Source organism: Montipora capricornis, chromosome 14 (assembly GCF_036669925.1).
Source record: "Montipora capricornis isolate CH-2021 chromosome 14, ASM3666992v2, whole genome shotgun sequence".
NCBI lineage: Eukaryota > Metazoa > Cnidaria > Anthozoa > Scleractinia > Acroporidae > Montipora > Montipora capricornis.
The window spans coordinates 7,912,214-7,924,713 of record NC_090896.1 but is presented as its reverse complement, the minus strand read 5'-3'; the positions used below and the strand labels follow the sequence as shown (position 1 = coordinate 7,924,713).

Genomic DNA, 12,500 nt, shown 5'->3' with positions numbered 1-12,500 from the left:
AAACTCTTCGAAACGTTACAGTTGCACTTTTTACCTCCAATAATAACATAATGAACTTCCAAATTGTCTCTCTAGCCATCAATCCCAGCATAGTCTTTGATGCACACACGAACATAAGTACGGTTAATCTCCTGTATTAAAAGTAACGTTTGAAGCAAAGTGACTTAATGCAGCAAACCAAACGTTTTCAAAGGTTTATGGTCTATTGATCCTCAAAAACCAAAAAATATTTATATTAATATTTAAACAAAAGTAAATTGCTGAAATATGTCAAGGATCAATTTCTTGAATTTCATGATAATAAAGGATCTTATAATTACCTCCGCCCAGGCGCTTAACGGACCCTTTACAGCACAGAGTGGATTGGAGTTGTTTTTAATGTCCTTGACTGCTGTTGTAAGTACATTTGGTGGTTCATAGAATGGTCCGGTAAAGTTGATAATCTGAAAGATCAAATTTAACGACGTTTTCTTAACCCTTAATTCCCAATAGTGACACTTATAGATTTTACTCTGTGTAACAGACATTACAGTAAGTGGACTGCACCACATTTGGACTGATGGGTAGCAACTCTCATAAGGACTCTAGTTTTCTTGAGAGATGTAGAAGTAGATGTGAAAACTTGGAGCTTGGAGCTTCTTGGAGCTGCTTCGCTATATTAAACAACCCTTCTTTATTTAACTAATGCGTTGGTCACTCACCGTTTTTCCCATACAATCACCAATAACTATTGCCGCACAAAATACGTACCTTACATAATGCGTAATTGTTCTGAGCTAATGGTATCTCATAATTAGAAAACAAGATCTTGGACGACTCCTTAACTTTCCAGACCGTTGGATAATGTTCGTATGCCATCCAGTTCTGAAAAGAAAAGAAAATAAGTTTTAAAAAAGCACGTGATTGTCTATGTACGCTATTGCATACCACTCTGGTAGCAGAAGTCCCCGGCAGCAGGCTCATTATTACTTCATGCAATTGTGTGTCTTCCATGTTCTTTTCATTAAACGAAATTGTCGCAACGGAAAAATAGTCAATAGTCTTTTCCATTGTTCCTCTTCTGAATAACATTGCAGAGAGCAAATAGAATTTTTAGCATTTTATAAGATTAAGTAGATTTTATCACAAAATTTTATTTATTATATAAACACCAATGAAATACAAAGTTAGCTTTCGCGCAAAAACATGATATCTCCACACGTGAAAAGATCACTGTTGCTACGGTTACATATAAAAATTGCGCCTTTCCATGCCTTTCGTGAAATGATTTGGTATTTCATTGGTGTTTACAGAATAAATAGAATATTACGTGGCCGCTTGGAGATACGACATTTCTCTTCTGGTGTTGAAAAATATTTCACTCGTTCGATGCGGTCGAAGAGAAATTTCGTATCTCCGCGTGGCCATGTAATATCCTCTATGTATACAAATAATTCTATTACGTGACTATAGAAATAAGTCCCATGGGATAATTCATTGTACAGCTTACTTGGAAATCTAGCGAGCCCATAAATCCTAGCTTAGCATGGACTTTATTTTATCTATCTCTCTTCTAAGTTTTAATCAATGGTTGAAGAACTTGGCTTTTACAGATCTTTACATACCACAATCAGATTGCTATGAGGCCCATCAAATGTTCTTGACTCTCTTAAGCAGACCATGAAGTGCGTCCTGGAAATACTTTCAATCCAAACGTTCATTGCATCCTTCTTTTGATCAGAGTTTCCGTGTTGAATAGTAGCTTGGACTTCAGGTTCTGTTGAAAAAGCCTACAGAGAAAATTAAGTGAATACGTGCGTGCAAACAGGTCATTTTGATGCTTCGAGTTTAGTGACCAGGACTGTGAACGGCAGACTCCGAGAGGCTGAAGGTGTGCTTTGCTGTTCCTTTGTAATCAAAAATAATAACAATAATTATAATAATAATAGTAATAATGATGATGATGATGATGATGATGATGATGATGATGATGATGATGATGGTGGTGGTGGTGGAGATGATAATGATGATAATAGTAATAATAATAATAATAATAATAATAATAATAATAATGATAATAATAATAAGCTGGCGATTACCATTAGGAAAGGAGAAGGAATGACTCAAGGGACCTTTGGCCATTGAATATGGCTCGCTTCCTTGGTGTAATGTCGGTATAACATCCACCAGAAATAAAGCATTAAGACAATAATAATAATAATAATAATATAATAATAATGATAATAATAATAATAATAATAATAATAATAATAATAATAATAATAATGGCCCTCAGCAGCCACCCACACGATTACGGGGTACGGGAGCTTTACGAACAGTTCACCCCGACTATAGTGTATGCAAAGATCAAAACAGGAGATCACATGTAGATTGTGCGGAGACGCTACAGAAACTCTTGCGCATGTTCTAGCGGGATGCCCTGCTTTAGCACAGTCTAAGTACTTGGAGTGACACAACGCTGCATTAAGGCGCCCAAACCAGTGTACGAATCTCCAGAAGCTCAAGCGTACTGGGATGTATCAGTGTATGCCGAACAAAGCTACGTCAAGGCCAACAGAGAGGACGACAGGTTTGTGGATCACAGGAGGAAACGAGTCTGGGCAGTTGAAATGAGTTGCCCCTGGTTAGACAACCGTCGATAGAAGGAGAGGGCGAAGACGGAAAAGTATGTTCCACTGCGCTGGGAGTTAAGGAAGCAGTAACCTGGCTATGTCGTGGAACAGCGCAACATAGTAATTTATGTGCTAGGTGGTTGGTCTAAAGATTTAGAGAAACAATAAAAAAAACTTGTGGGCGCTAGGGGAAAGGAGGTCCTGAAAAGGTTCAGAAAGCTATTATCTCAAGTTCGCTTAACATAGCGCGGGCCTTCAAGGCCACCGTCAATTAATTTTACGAATTTTAGGAATTAGAGAGTATTAGAGAATTTTAAGGATTGTATGTCTTTTTTTTTGTTGCAATTATCTTTTCTTATCTCATCTCATCTTTTTATAGAGACTTGCGTTCCGTAAGACGACATAAGCTACGTTACGTGCATCCATATGTGTGCACTGCAGAAAAAAAATAATAACAATAACAATAACAATAACAATAACAATAACAATAACGATGACGCTGACGATAACGATGACGATAAAGATAATGATGATAATAATATGGGTAAGGATTGCACAGTTGGTTAGTGCGGGGCCTTCTGTGTGAGAGGTCCGGAGTTCGATCCCTAGTGTCCTCACATTCTTGCTTCGACATCATTCAATTTTGTGTCGCTTCAGGTAGCTTTAAGTACTCTTGAAAAGGAGCGCTTATTGAAAGGGGAGGGGAAGGGGGATGGGGGGGGGGGGGGGGGTTGGTGGTAAAATGAGCGCACCGTCGGCTTCCTTCAGACGTTAAATAAGGTGCACCTTTACCTAATAATAATAATAATAATAATAATAATAATAATAATAATAATAATAATAATAGTAGTAATAACAATAATAATAATAATAATAATTTCGTTTGCCGCTCTCAGTATAATCCCATTCCTCTGTTTCTCTCGTTTTGATACCGCTTTAGTTTGTCTCATCCGATTGTGTGCGTCAATGAGATGTGGTTTTATTGAAGACTATTGTTTTAATTTAGCAGGATTGAAAAGAGTTCCAAAAGAAAAATAACAACTTATCACATTAAAGAGGATCAAAGTCGAGTTAAAGGTTAAAGGTTGGTTAAATTGACAAGCCGCTTAATTTATTTGAGTTATCTTTAATCCGATCTCGTCTCAGACGATTTTCTGGTGACGTCAATTTACAACTTAGGAAGTAATTCGCCTAATTTGAGCTGACCTTCCTCTTAAGCTTCTTTGTTAGTGACTGCATCGCATGGAAATTTCGCTTAATAAGTTCAAACGACAGGCATCTTTATCATAAGGAAATTTCACACTATCCAAAAATTTGGAAAAAGAACTTAGTTTCAATCTAAAGAACGGGTCACTACAAACTGCAACTTCAATTTAAGGGATACAGCTTTCACATAGAATTTAGCTAAAAATTGATTAAAGCATGTTCTTCAAATTTACATTACATTTTACCTGAGAGAAAGTCACTCGGGTGCATTTTGTTCCGGTTGTAAAAAGGGCGAATCTCGCTTGTCCATGTTGGACACCTGACTGGTAGCCTTGAAATGCGAGCCAATCGATGGTGCTGTTTGAACCGGATCCTTGCCCGCCTGCCACAATACACGCCTTGAAACGGGTTGTAGAAACGTCTTCTACCCATACCAGAACGGAATCGTGGACTTCCGATGAATCGTTTCCGTGATTAACTGACGTAAACACGCGGACAGGGATGTAACTGTTAGGGAAAGCTTGACTGAAGTACGCGTACTGGCACTTATAATTATCGCTGCCTGCCAACTGCATAAAAATTTTTCCATTCTCGGTCCCTGAAGAACAAAGGCAACACCATCATCATGAACAGGAGCTCTGTGAAACGGGGCCGACAATACTCATCTCTCTTCTTGGAAATATAGATTGTTCAGGCACTCTGTCTTAAAGGTATATAGTGTCATGGATTGTACATTAGTAAGACTCTGGAAAGCAAACGAGACCTGTTTACCGAGGGCAAACGAAAATCAATGGCAAATCAATCAAATATCTGAAACTGCCGAGAAAACAGCAACCTTCAAGATCGACAAAGACATAAGAAGGTGCTAAAGTACTTATAAGTTTCTTGCCAATCTAGTAGATGGCTTAGCCACGGAAGAGTGTTTTCTTTGTGCATTAATGAAATACCTACCATCTTCATCACGTGAGGATAACTGGCCAATCATCGAGTTGACAATAATACCCTTTCCAGTCCCACCCTTTCCCACAACAATATCAAGAAGAAGAGTCGACGCGGATTGCATTATTAACGTGGAATTAAAAGACTCAAAATATTCTCATTGATCGACATAAAAATAATACATACAGTCTTAAGCTACAAATGGAAAAGGAATTGGCATCTCTCCAATCAGCGCCCCATTACCTCACTAGACGTTTTGACGTAAGGAAGATGTGATCCTCGCACGGATCTGCACAATGGAAGCAACGGTCTCTAATAACACATGAAAAATCCAGGCAGCCTTAACGAAAAAAGCGATTTGGATACTAGTAATATCTATTTAATCAAAATATCCTGCAGACCAGCAAATTAATTGGCCCTCGCAGATTTCAAACACCGTTTTTCTTCCTTTTGACAGAATTATGCTTAGTTGTAAACATCAATTGGTGTTTTATTGGAAGGCGTGTTGTTTGTGAAAAGGGGCATGTCTGTGTGAAACCCAATGAAGTTGTGTTCTGCGGAGGGAATATTTCCTTCCATTACATTTGGGAAGTGTGTTAATTCATGATTTCATATCCAAGAGATCCGGTACACTTGGAAGGCAGCTGTATATCAATTTATGTCAGCCCATGCCTGCATGTCAATTGTAGGTCATATATGTGAGACTCCGACAAAACAGCGACTTTCAAGACAAAGACAAATAGGTGCTAAGGAACTTTTGGTTTGTTGCCAATCTAGTAGATGGCATAGTCACTGAAATTCGCGGAATGCCCTTAAAGCAAACATTATAAAGTGTTTTCTTTGTGCCGTAATGAAATCTCTGCCATCAGTTCACCGCGTGAGGTCATATATGAAAGACCCCGACAAAACAGCGACTTTCAAGAAGACAAAGACATAAGAAAGTGCTAAGGAACTTTTGGTTTGTTGCCAATCTAGGAGATGGCTTAGCCACCGAAATTCGTGGAATGCCCTTAAAGCGAACATTATAAAGTGTTTTCTTTGTGCCTTAATGAAATCTCTGCCATCAGTTTACCACGTGAGGTCATATATGGGAGAATGCGACAAAATAGTGCCTTTCAAGACAAAGACATGTACATAAGAGGGTGCTAAGGAACTTTTGGTTTGTTGCCAATCTAGTAGATGGCTTAGTCACGGAAATTCGCGGAATACTCTTAAAGCAAACATTATGAAGTGTTTTTAACAAAATTCCTGCCATCAGTTCACCGTTTGAGGTAACAATTATATGTGAGACCCCGACAAAACCGCGACTTTCAAGAAGACAAAGACATAAGAAGGGGCTAAGGAACTTTTGGTTTGTTGCCAATCTAGGATATGTCTTAGTCGCGGAATACCCTTAAAGCAAACATTATGAAGTGTTTTTAACAAAATTCCTGCCATCAGTTCACCGCGTGGGGTAATAGGGAGCTTAAGCACGCGCGTTTTTGAGACGCGGACGGCAACCGGAAGAGGACATTTCTCGTGCCAGGACAGTGGCGTCTCCCAGATTTTTAACGAATCATCTCTAATGGTGAAAAGATACTTAGCAATGTAAATGTGGTTTTCTGAAAATAAGTTAAAGGGGAAAACGGCTCACTTCCGGTTGCCGTCCGCGTCTCGAAAACGCGCGTGCTTAAGCTCCCTAATAATTATATGTGAGACCCGGACAAAACAGCGACTTTCAAGAAGACAAAGACATAAGAAGGGGCTAAGGAACTGTTGGTTTGTTGCCAATCTAGGAGATGGCTTAGTCACGGAAATTCGCGGAATACTCTTAAAGCAAACATTATGAAGTGTTTTTAACGAAATTCCTGGCATCAGCTCACCACGTGAGGATAACTACAACTGGCCAAACATCGAGTTGACAATAATACCCTACCCAACCCCACCCTTTTTTAACAACAATAGTAAGAGATGCGAATTGCATTGTGAACTTAGAGTTAAAAGACAAGCTAAATGATAGTATCTTAAGAGTCTGATGGATTTGGATACTATTTTATTAAAGCACTACTGGTTAGCAAATTAGTTGACCCGAACAGCTTTCGAACACCGTTTTTTTATTCCCATTGCGCAGAATGCCTATTGTTTTAGGGACATTTACTTGCTGTGCAGTCAAAATTATATATCAGTAAAATTGATTTCTCCCACAGGGAATAACTGCTTTGCTCATCAACTTGTCAGGGCGAGGATAAGAACAAAATACCTTTTAATTCATTGTATTCCTTCTGTTTCTCGTATGAGGTTTTGAGCGTGATAATATTGACTAATACCAATGTCGCAAAATGCCAGTTTTAGGATTTTCATAACATCCGCTTATTTACCGGAGAGACATGATTCAAAGAAATACTCTGTCATTAGCTCCTTTGAAACACAAGCAAAAGCAAAAAATCTACTTTTGTCAGATCATGTCATCTTACGGGCAAACGGCAGACTGAAATATTAGCTCTTTGCAAAGAGTTAGCGACAACTCGATTCATTACTTAACAGCGAGATACAAGCGAGATTGAAATAACATTCATTGTTGGCCCGAAGTTGCGTCACACACGCGCAATTGCGGCGCTGTGTATATCTTTAATAAAGAAGAGCAAGCAAAATGTGCGAGCTTGCAGGATTTGAGCATAATTTACCTTGGTAGTTTGTTACGTTACAGAATTATACTTAGTTGTAACCGGCTATCGGCCGGTGTTTGCTAAGAAACGCAAGGTGTGCTGTTTGTGAAAGGGGCGTGTCTCTGTCTGAAACGCAATGAATTTGAGTTCATTGGAGGGATCATATCCTTCCATGTCATTGGCCAAGTGCTGGTTTATTCATAATTTCATATTCATGAAATCCGGGTACACTGAGAGCACCAACTCCGAAAAAGCACGATCCTTCTCTCAAAGCTAAGTTCACTAGGCAGCAGAAGTTGAAAACGTTCAAGAACGACATTGCCCAATAATATAACAAAAAAGAGAGAAACAATTTTGCAACTAAGGAAGATATATACATTTTTTACGTGTAGGGGGATTTTCCTCAAAAAAACTATATATAGTTATAGAAAACAGCGAGTTACAGACCTTAAATTGAGCAATTTATACGGAATGCATGTTTTTGAGATTTCAAATGAGAAACATCAAAGTTCTCATTTGACTACGTGCTGTTAAAATGTTTTTATTAAGCATTCGTGCAAAGCGTTTCATGGACTATACATAAGCCTTAGATTAACACCAGCAACCTCTACTGTCAACTTTAAACTGCATTCATGCACGATGCTCAAAATTAGCTAAAAAGAGTTATAAACAAGCTTGAAAAATAATTTAGGCTTGGAAGGGACCTAAACTGCTAAAGTTGTTCCAAAAGTTCAACAATCATTTTCTCGTAAAATTGTAACACGATGGCTGTTTCAATATGTCAAACCAAAAAGAGTTGCCAGTTAAACTAACTCAGTATATGTATTTGTTAGTGCTCTATTTCACCAGGCTGGTTAAAATAAGGAAATCATAGTTACCTTGGACACTATGGATTATCAAGAAGCAAACGCTTAGCCAAAACGGAAAACTTCCTTGAATGCGGTGCATGGTGTCTACCTCCTCGACTGAGCACCACTGTGATATAATCCTTGTTCTATGAAATGCTAATCTTTATATTTTTCCCAGGTTCACAACTTGGCGTATCCAATAACAAGTGAGAATTTAGAGTTTTCCTTTGACATTTTTTTGTATTCAGTTCTCTGCCTGAAATCGCATTAACTTTGACACTATTGTCTAAAGGAAGACTACTTGAACATTTACGTGTATGCGTATCCAGAACCGCTTGGTTAGACGTTACAGTAGGACTTCTCCAAAATAATATACGTATTGTACTGACGATGATAGCCTAAACCATTTCTAATCAGTTCTTGTAACCTTGAACATATTTCCTCGTTTAACCGGTTACTTGCAGTTATAAATTCGTAAGCACGTACAAAGAGATGAATCGTGCCAATAATGTGGGCATTTATTCCGTTTTTTTCACTTAATCTCATAATCTCCCAATCCTTCGAATTCCGCTACTAGAATTGGCACGTCTTTGGTAAAGTTCCATCTGGCAAGTGTAGATTATATTCCAGCAGTCTAGGTTGTACAAGACGAGACCAGATCCATTCACATAAAGCACCCAAGGTGCTTATAGCTAACTGAATCTTTCTCTCAACTTCCGGGTTTCATGTAGAGGTTCTTATGAGGCTCTGTTTTGTACACGCATTCATTAAACCGGTTTTCAAGCCTTGTCGACTATGTGGCGTCAAACGATTTTACTCGTCAATGGGAGCCTGATCAGGGATTACAGCACTAGGATTATTCTAAGATGCAAAGCACAATTTGGAAAAAGCCGAAAGATGACGAGAGACGGCTGATTGTTCGAGCCACCCAAAAAATTAAGAACTGGGAGGGAAATTTTTTTAACAATGATTCATTTTTGCAAATAGCCTCGATACGCCGTCAACTGTACCTAACTCTCCATTAACCCTAATCTAGGGCACAAAAATGTCACCTTGTTTGAAATTCTTTAAAAAAATGCGCCTAAACTCACTCGCCTGCCACACTTGTAAAATGAATATCAACTCACCTTTTGCAATCTTTAAGGACAATGTCTTCCGCCTCTTCTCTCCATGTCAGTTCTTCGTGACTGCTTTCAACTTTGCTCATCACTTGTGCTATACTTTATCTGAAACGAAAAATTCATCATAAAATTGTTCCCGAAAAGAAACAATGGGGACAGGGGTGTGGTGAAAACACTAGGCTTTGAAGTTCGTTTCCTGAACTCAAGGCCATACGTCAGAGGAGATTATTGGTCCTCTTCACTTCTTCTTAAATGCATCATTAAAACAAAAGGGTCACTTTCCAAACAACACGAAAATTTGATTTTATCGAAGAAGAAGATAAAGATCAAATTCTCACCCATTTTGTCTTTTTAATATGGCAATTTGACCTGCACCAATTTCTTTGATAATTTCAAAGAATTTCACAATTACATGATAAGAATTTATTGAAGAAACTCCTTTGAAAAACCAAATGTTCGTATCATAAAAGTATCAAGAAATTACATTAGTACTAGATCAACAGTACATTTTGAGTTGTGTTAAAGCTAATTAAAACAATTGCCATTTTCCGGTTGACTTGCTCGTTTTTAACCCATCAGTTACTAGCCCAACAAGTATTCAAGCTTCCACACTCAAGATAATATCAACACGAGAAGAGAAAATTCGCATCTCCAAGCGGCCATGTAATGTTCTTGTTATTATATGGACACTGATGAAATGTCTAGATTTAAACAACTTGTGGTATTCATTTTTGAATTGGAAAATAAGTGGTAACTAACCGTTGAAGACACGCATGTTGTGTAACATGCAACGAAATGTAAAGGTTACAGATGTACGAAAAACAAATCACGATAATCTCAAATTGAACCATAAAAATGTTAATGTAGTAGAAAACAATTACATAAAAGGACAAGAAGGGAAAGCTCGATTTTTATTGCCTAATCGTGTCAGTTACCATGACGACAACCATATCCTGACATTTGAAAGATAAAAAGAATATCTTCACTGCGTGCGGTGAAGATATCAATTTTTAGGATTTCATCAGTGTCCAGATAACAAATAGCAAGTATAACGACTTCTCTATAAGTTAAAAGGGTGGGTAATAATATACCATTTCATCCTCTCCATAATAGACGTCGTATCATATTACTTTTGTCCTCCTCGTTAAGTTTGTGTGCCTTAGCTTTTTATATCCTATTTTGCCTTATTACTATTATTGGTATCATCATCATCATCATCATCATCATCATCATTATTATTATGGACACTTAGTGATATTGCGGTTTTACATGATCAATAGCACAGCGAGACTAGTCCTAGGCTATGCTATATAATTTATAAATATGAATGTTCAGTTAGACTATTCCTTTCAACGCTCTGCTCCGTTCTTCCTATCTCTTATAGGTATAAAAGTTCTTAACTATTTCAACGTTTTGTGATATGATCCATTTCTGGCTCTTCATTATTAGATATTGCGTCTCTTCTTCGTTCTTTCCAGTTAAATGTTCATTGAGATCATTCTTCAAGCACTGGTGGTATTCTGCTAGGAAATCAAAAACTACATTTACTTGGTTGACTTTGTAATCAGGGTATTGTTGTTTAATACCCGTCCTTAACTCTCTGTATTTGTCTTGCTTGGTCTTCCACCTATCTGATATCAAGCCTATACCGCAAACCGTTCCTTCGATGAGTAGCCATACCTTCTTTTCTTTGTCCATTACTGCTATATCTACTTTGTTGGCGTTGTTTTCCGGCTTTTTCTCCATATGGAATTCAATGTTCCAATTTACTTTGGCTAGTGAGTTCTCTATGACCGGTATCGGTGGTCTTTGTTGGTACCATGGTCGTTTGTGATCACTTTCTTCATTGAAACCATAGGCTGAGAGTATTATTATTATTATTATTATTATTATTATTATTATTATTATTAGTAGTAGTATTTGTACATTCACAGTGATGGGGATACCCGGGAATATGAAAGTGAACTAATAAATAATAAACAAAAAATAAAGATTAATGAACCTATTTAAAATAAGTGTTATGTGGTATGGGGAAATCCATTCTTTTGAGTCTGCGACTTAAATCCTAATCCTATTTTGTCGCAGTGTGCTGTGTACTTATTTGTGACAGTAAATAATGAACTGTATTTATTACGCCCCGACATTGCAATGATCAGTCTATAAAAAGTTACAAAACAAATATTAAGTATAAGATAAATCTGTATTTTACAACACACCCTTTACAAAACGTAAAAACGTCCTCAAGCACAAATATTATATCAATAGATACGATAAGACATAAAATAAGTCATGATCATGACTTGACGACTGGTATTTTACACTGGCATAAATTAATTGAAAAATCATGTATATCTTGTTTGATATTAGGTAGTTTTACTACATAGTAAATCAAGCACCGCTTGACGGAGACTAGAAATATGAGTGGCATAGAATTGTTGTCAAAATACCTGTTAAGCATTCGTTGTAAAACACCTTGAAATTTTCTTCCTTGATCAAGTGCCCCGTTCCCCATTATGCAATCATCACTTAATCCCTTTGATAACATGATATAGACGGAACCTTGACCGTAAAGACCTCCATAACACAACTATCCAACATGGGTATCAATTCTTCAGGAAAAAGAGCCATGATAATGGCGTAAATCTCAAAAATTTCGTTTCGCCATAGAGTTTCCTGAGTTGGAACGTGGCAGGAAAAAAATGCATAATTTAGTGGAAATTAGCAATTCAAATGTGAAGCCAGAGTGCGAATTCCTACGCCATGTTGTTTCCTTTCAAATGTAAATTTGAAGCCATTTGGAAGAGAAGGTTCCTTTTTTCCTCATCTAATCAACAGAGACCGCAAGAAATCGTCCTTCTAAAAACACAAAAAAGAAAGACTTTTCTCCTCGTGTATACACATATGTTTATTTCAATGTACTTTAAAAGATCATTTTCTCTTTTAGATTTTCGAAACTTGTTGCCACATTTTGGTTGGGGAGGGGAGAGTAGGGTTTGTGCAGTGGTGCGAGCATTCTCCCTCATTTGTGGGTGGATTGTCTTTGGTTATCTACTTTGTTGCTTTCCAACTACTCCGGTTTTCCGCTCCCATCAAAAACCCAACGTCGACTTAACAAATCGAAAGTGGTTC

General features: G+C 37.6%; 1 protein-coding gene and 1 pseudogene across 1 annotated transcript in view; both read right to left on the bottom strand.

The window, feature by feature from the left end:
* Positions 1-4,831, bottom strand: part of LOC138033272 (uncharacterized) — a 7,853-nt pseudogene extending 3,022 nt beyond the window's left edge.
* The window catches only part of LOC138031339 (uncharacterized), a 154,314-nt gene that overhangs the window by 21,038 nt on the left and 120,776 nt on the right, over positions 1-12,500 (bottom strand). The window lies entirely within an intron of this gene.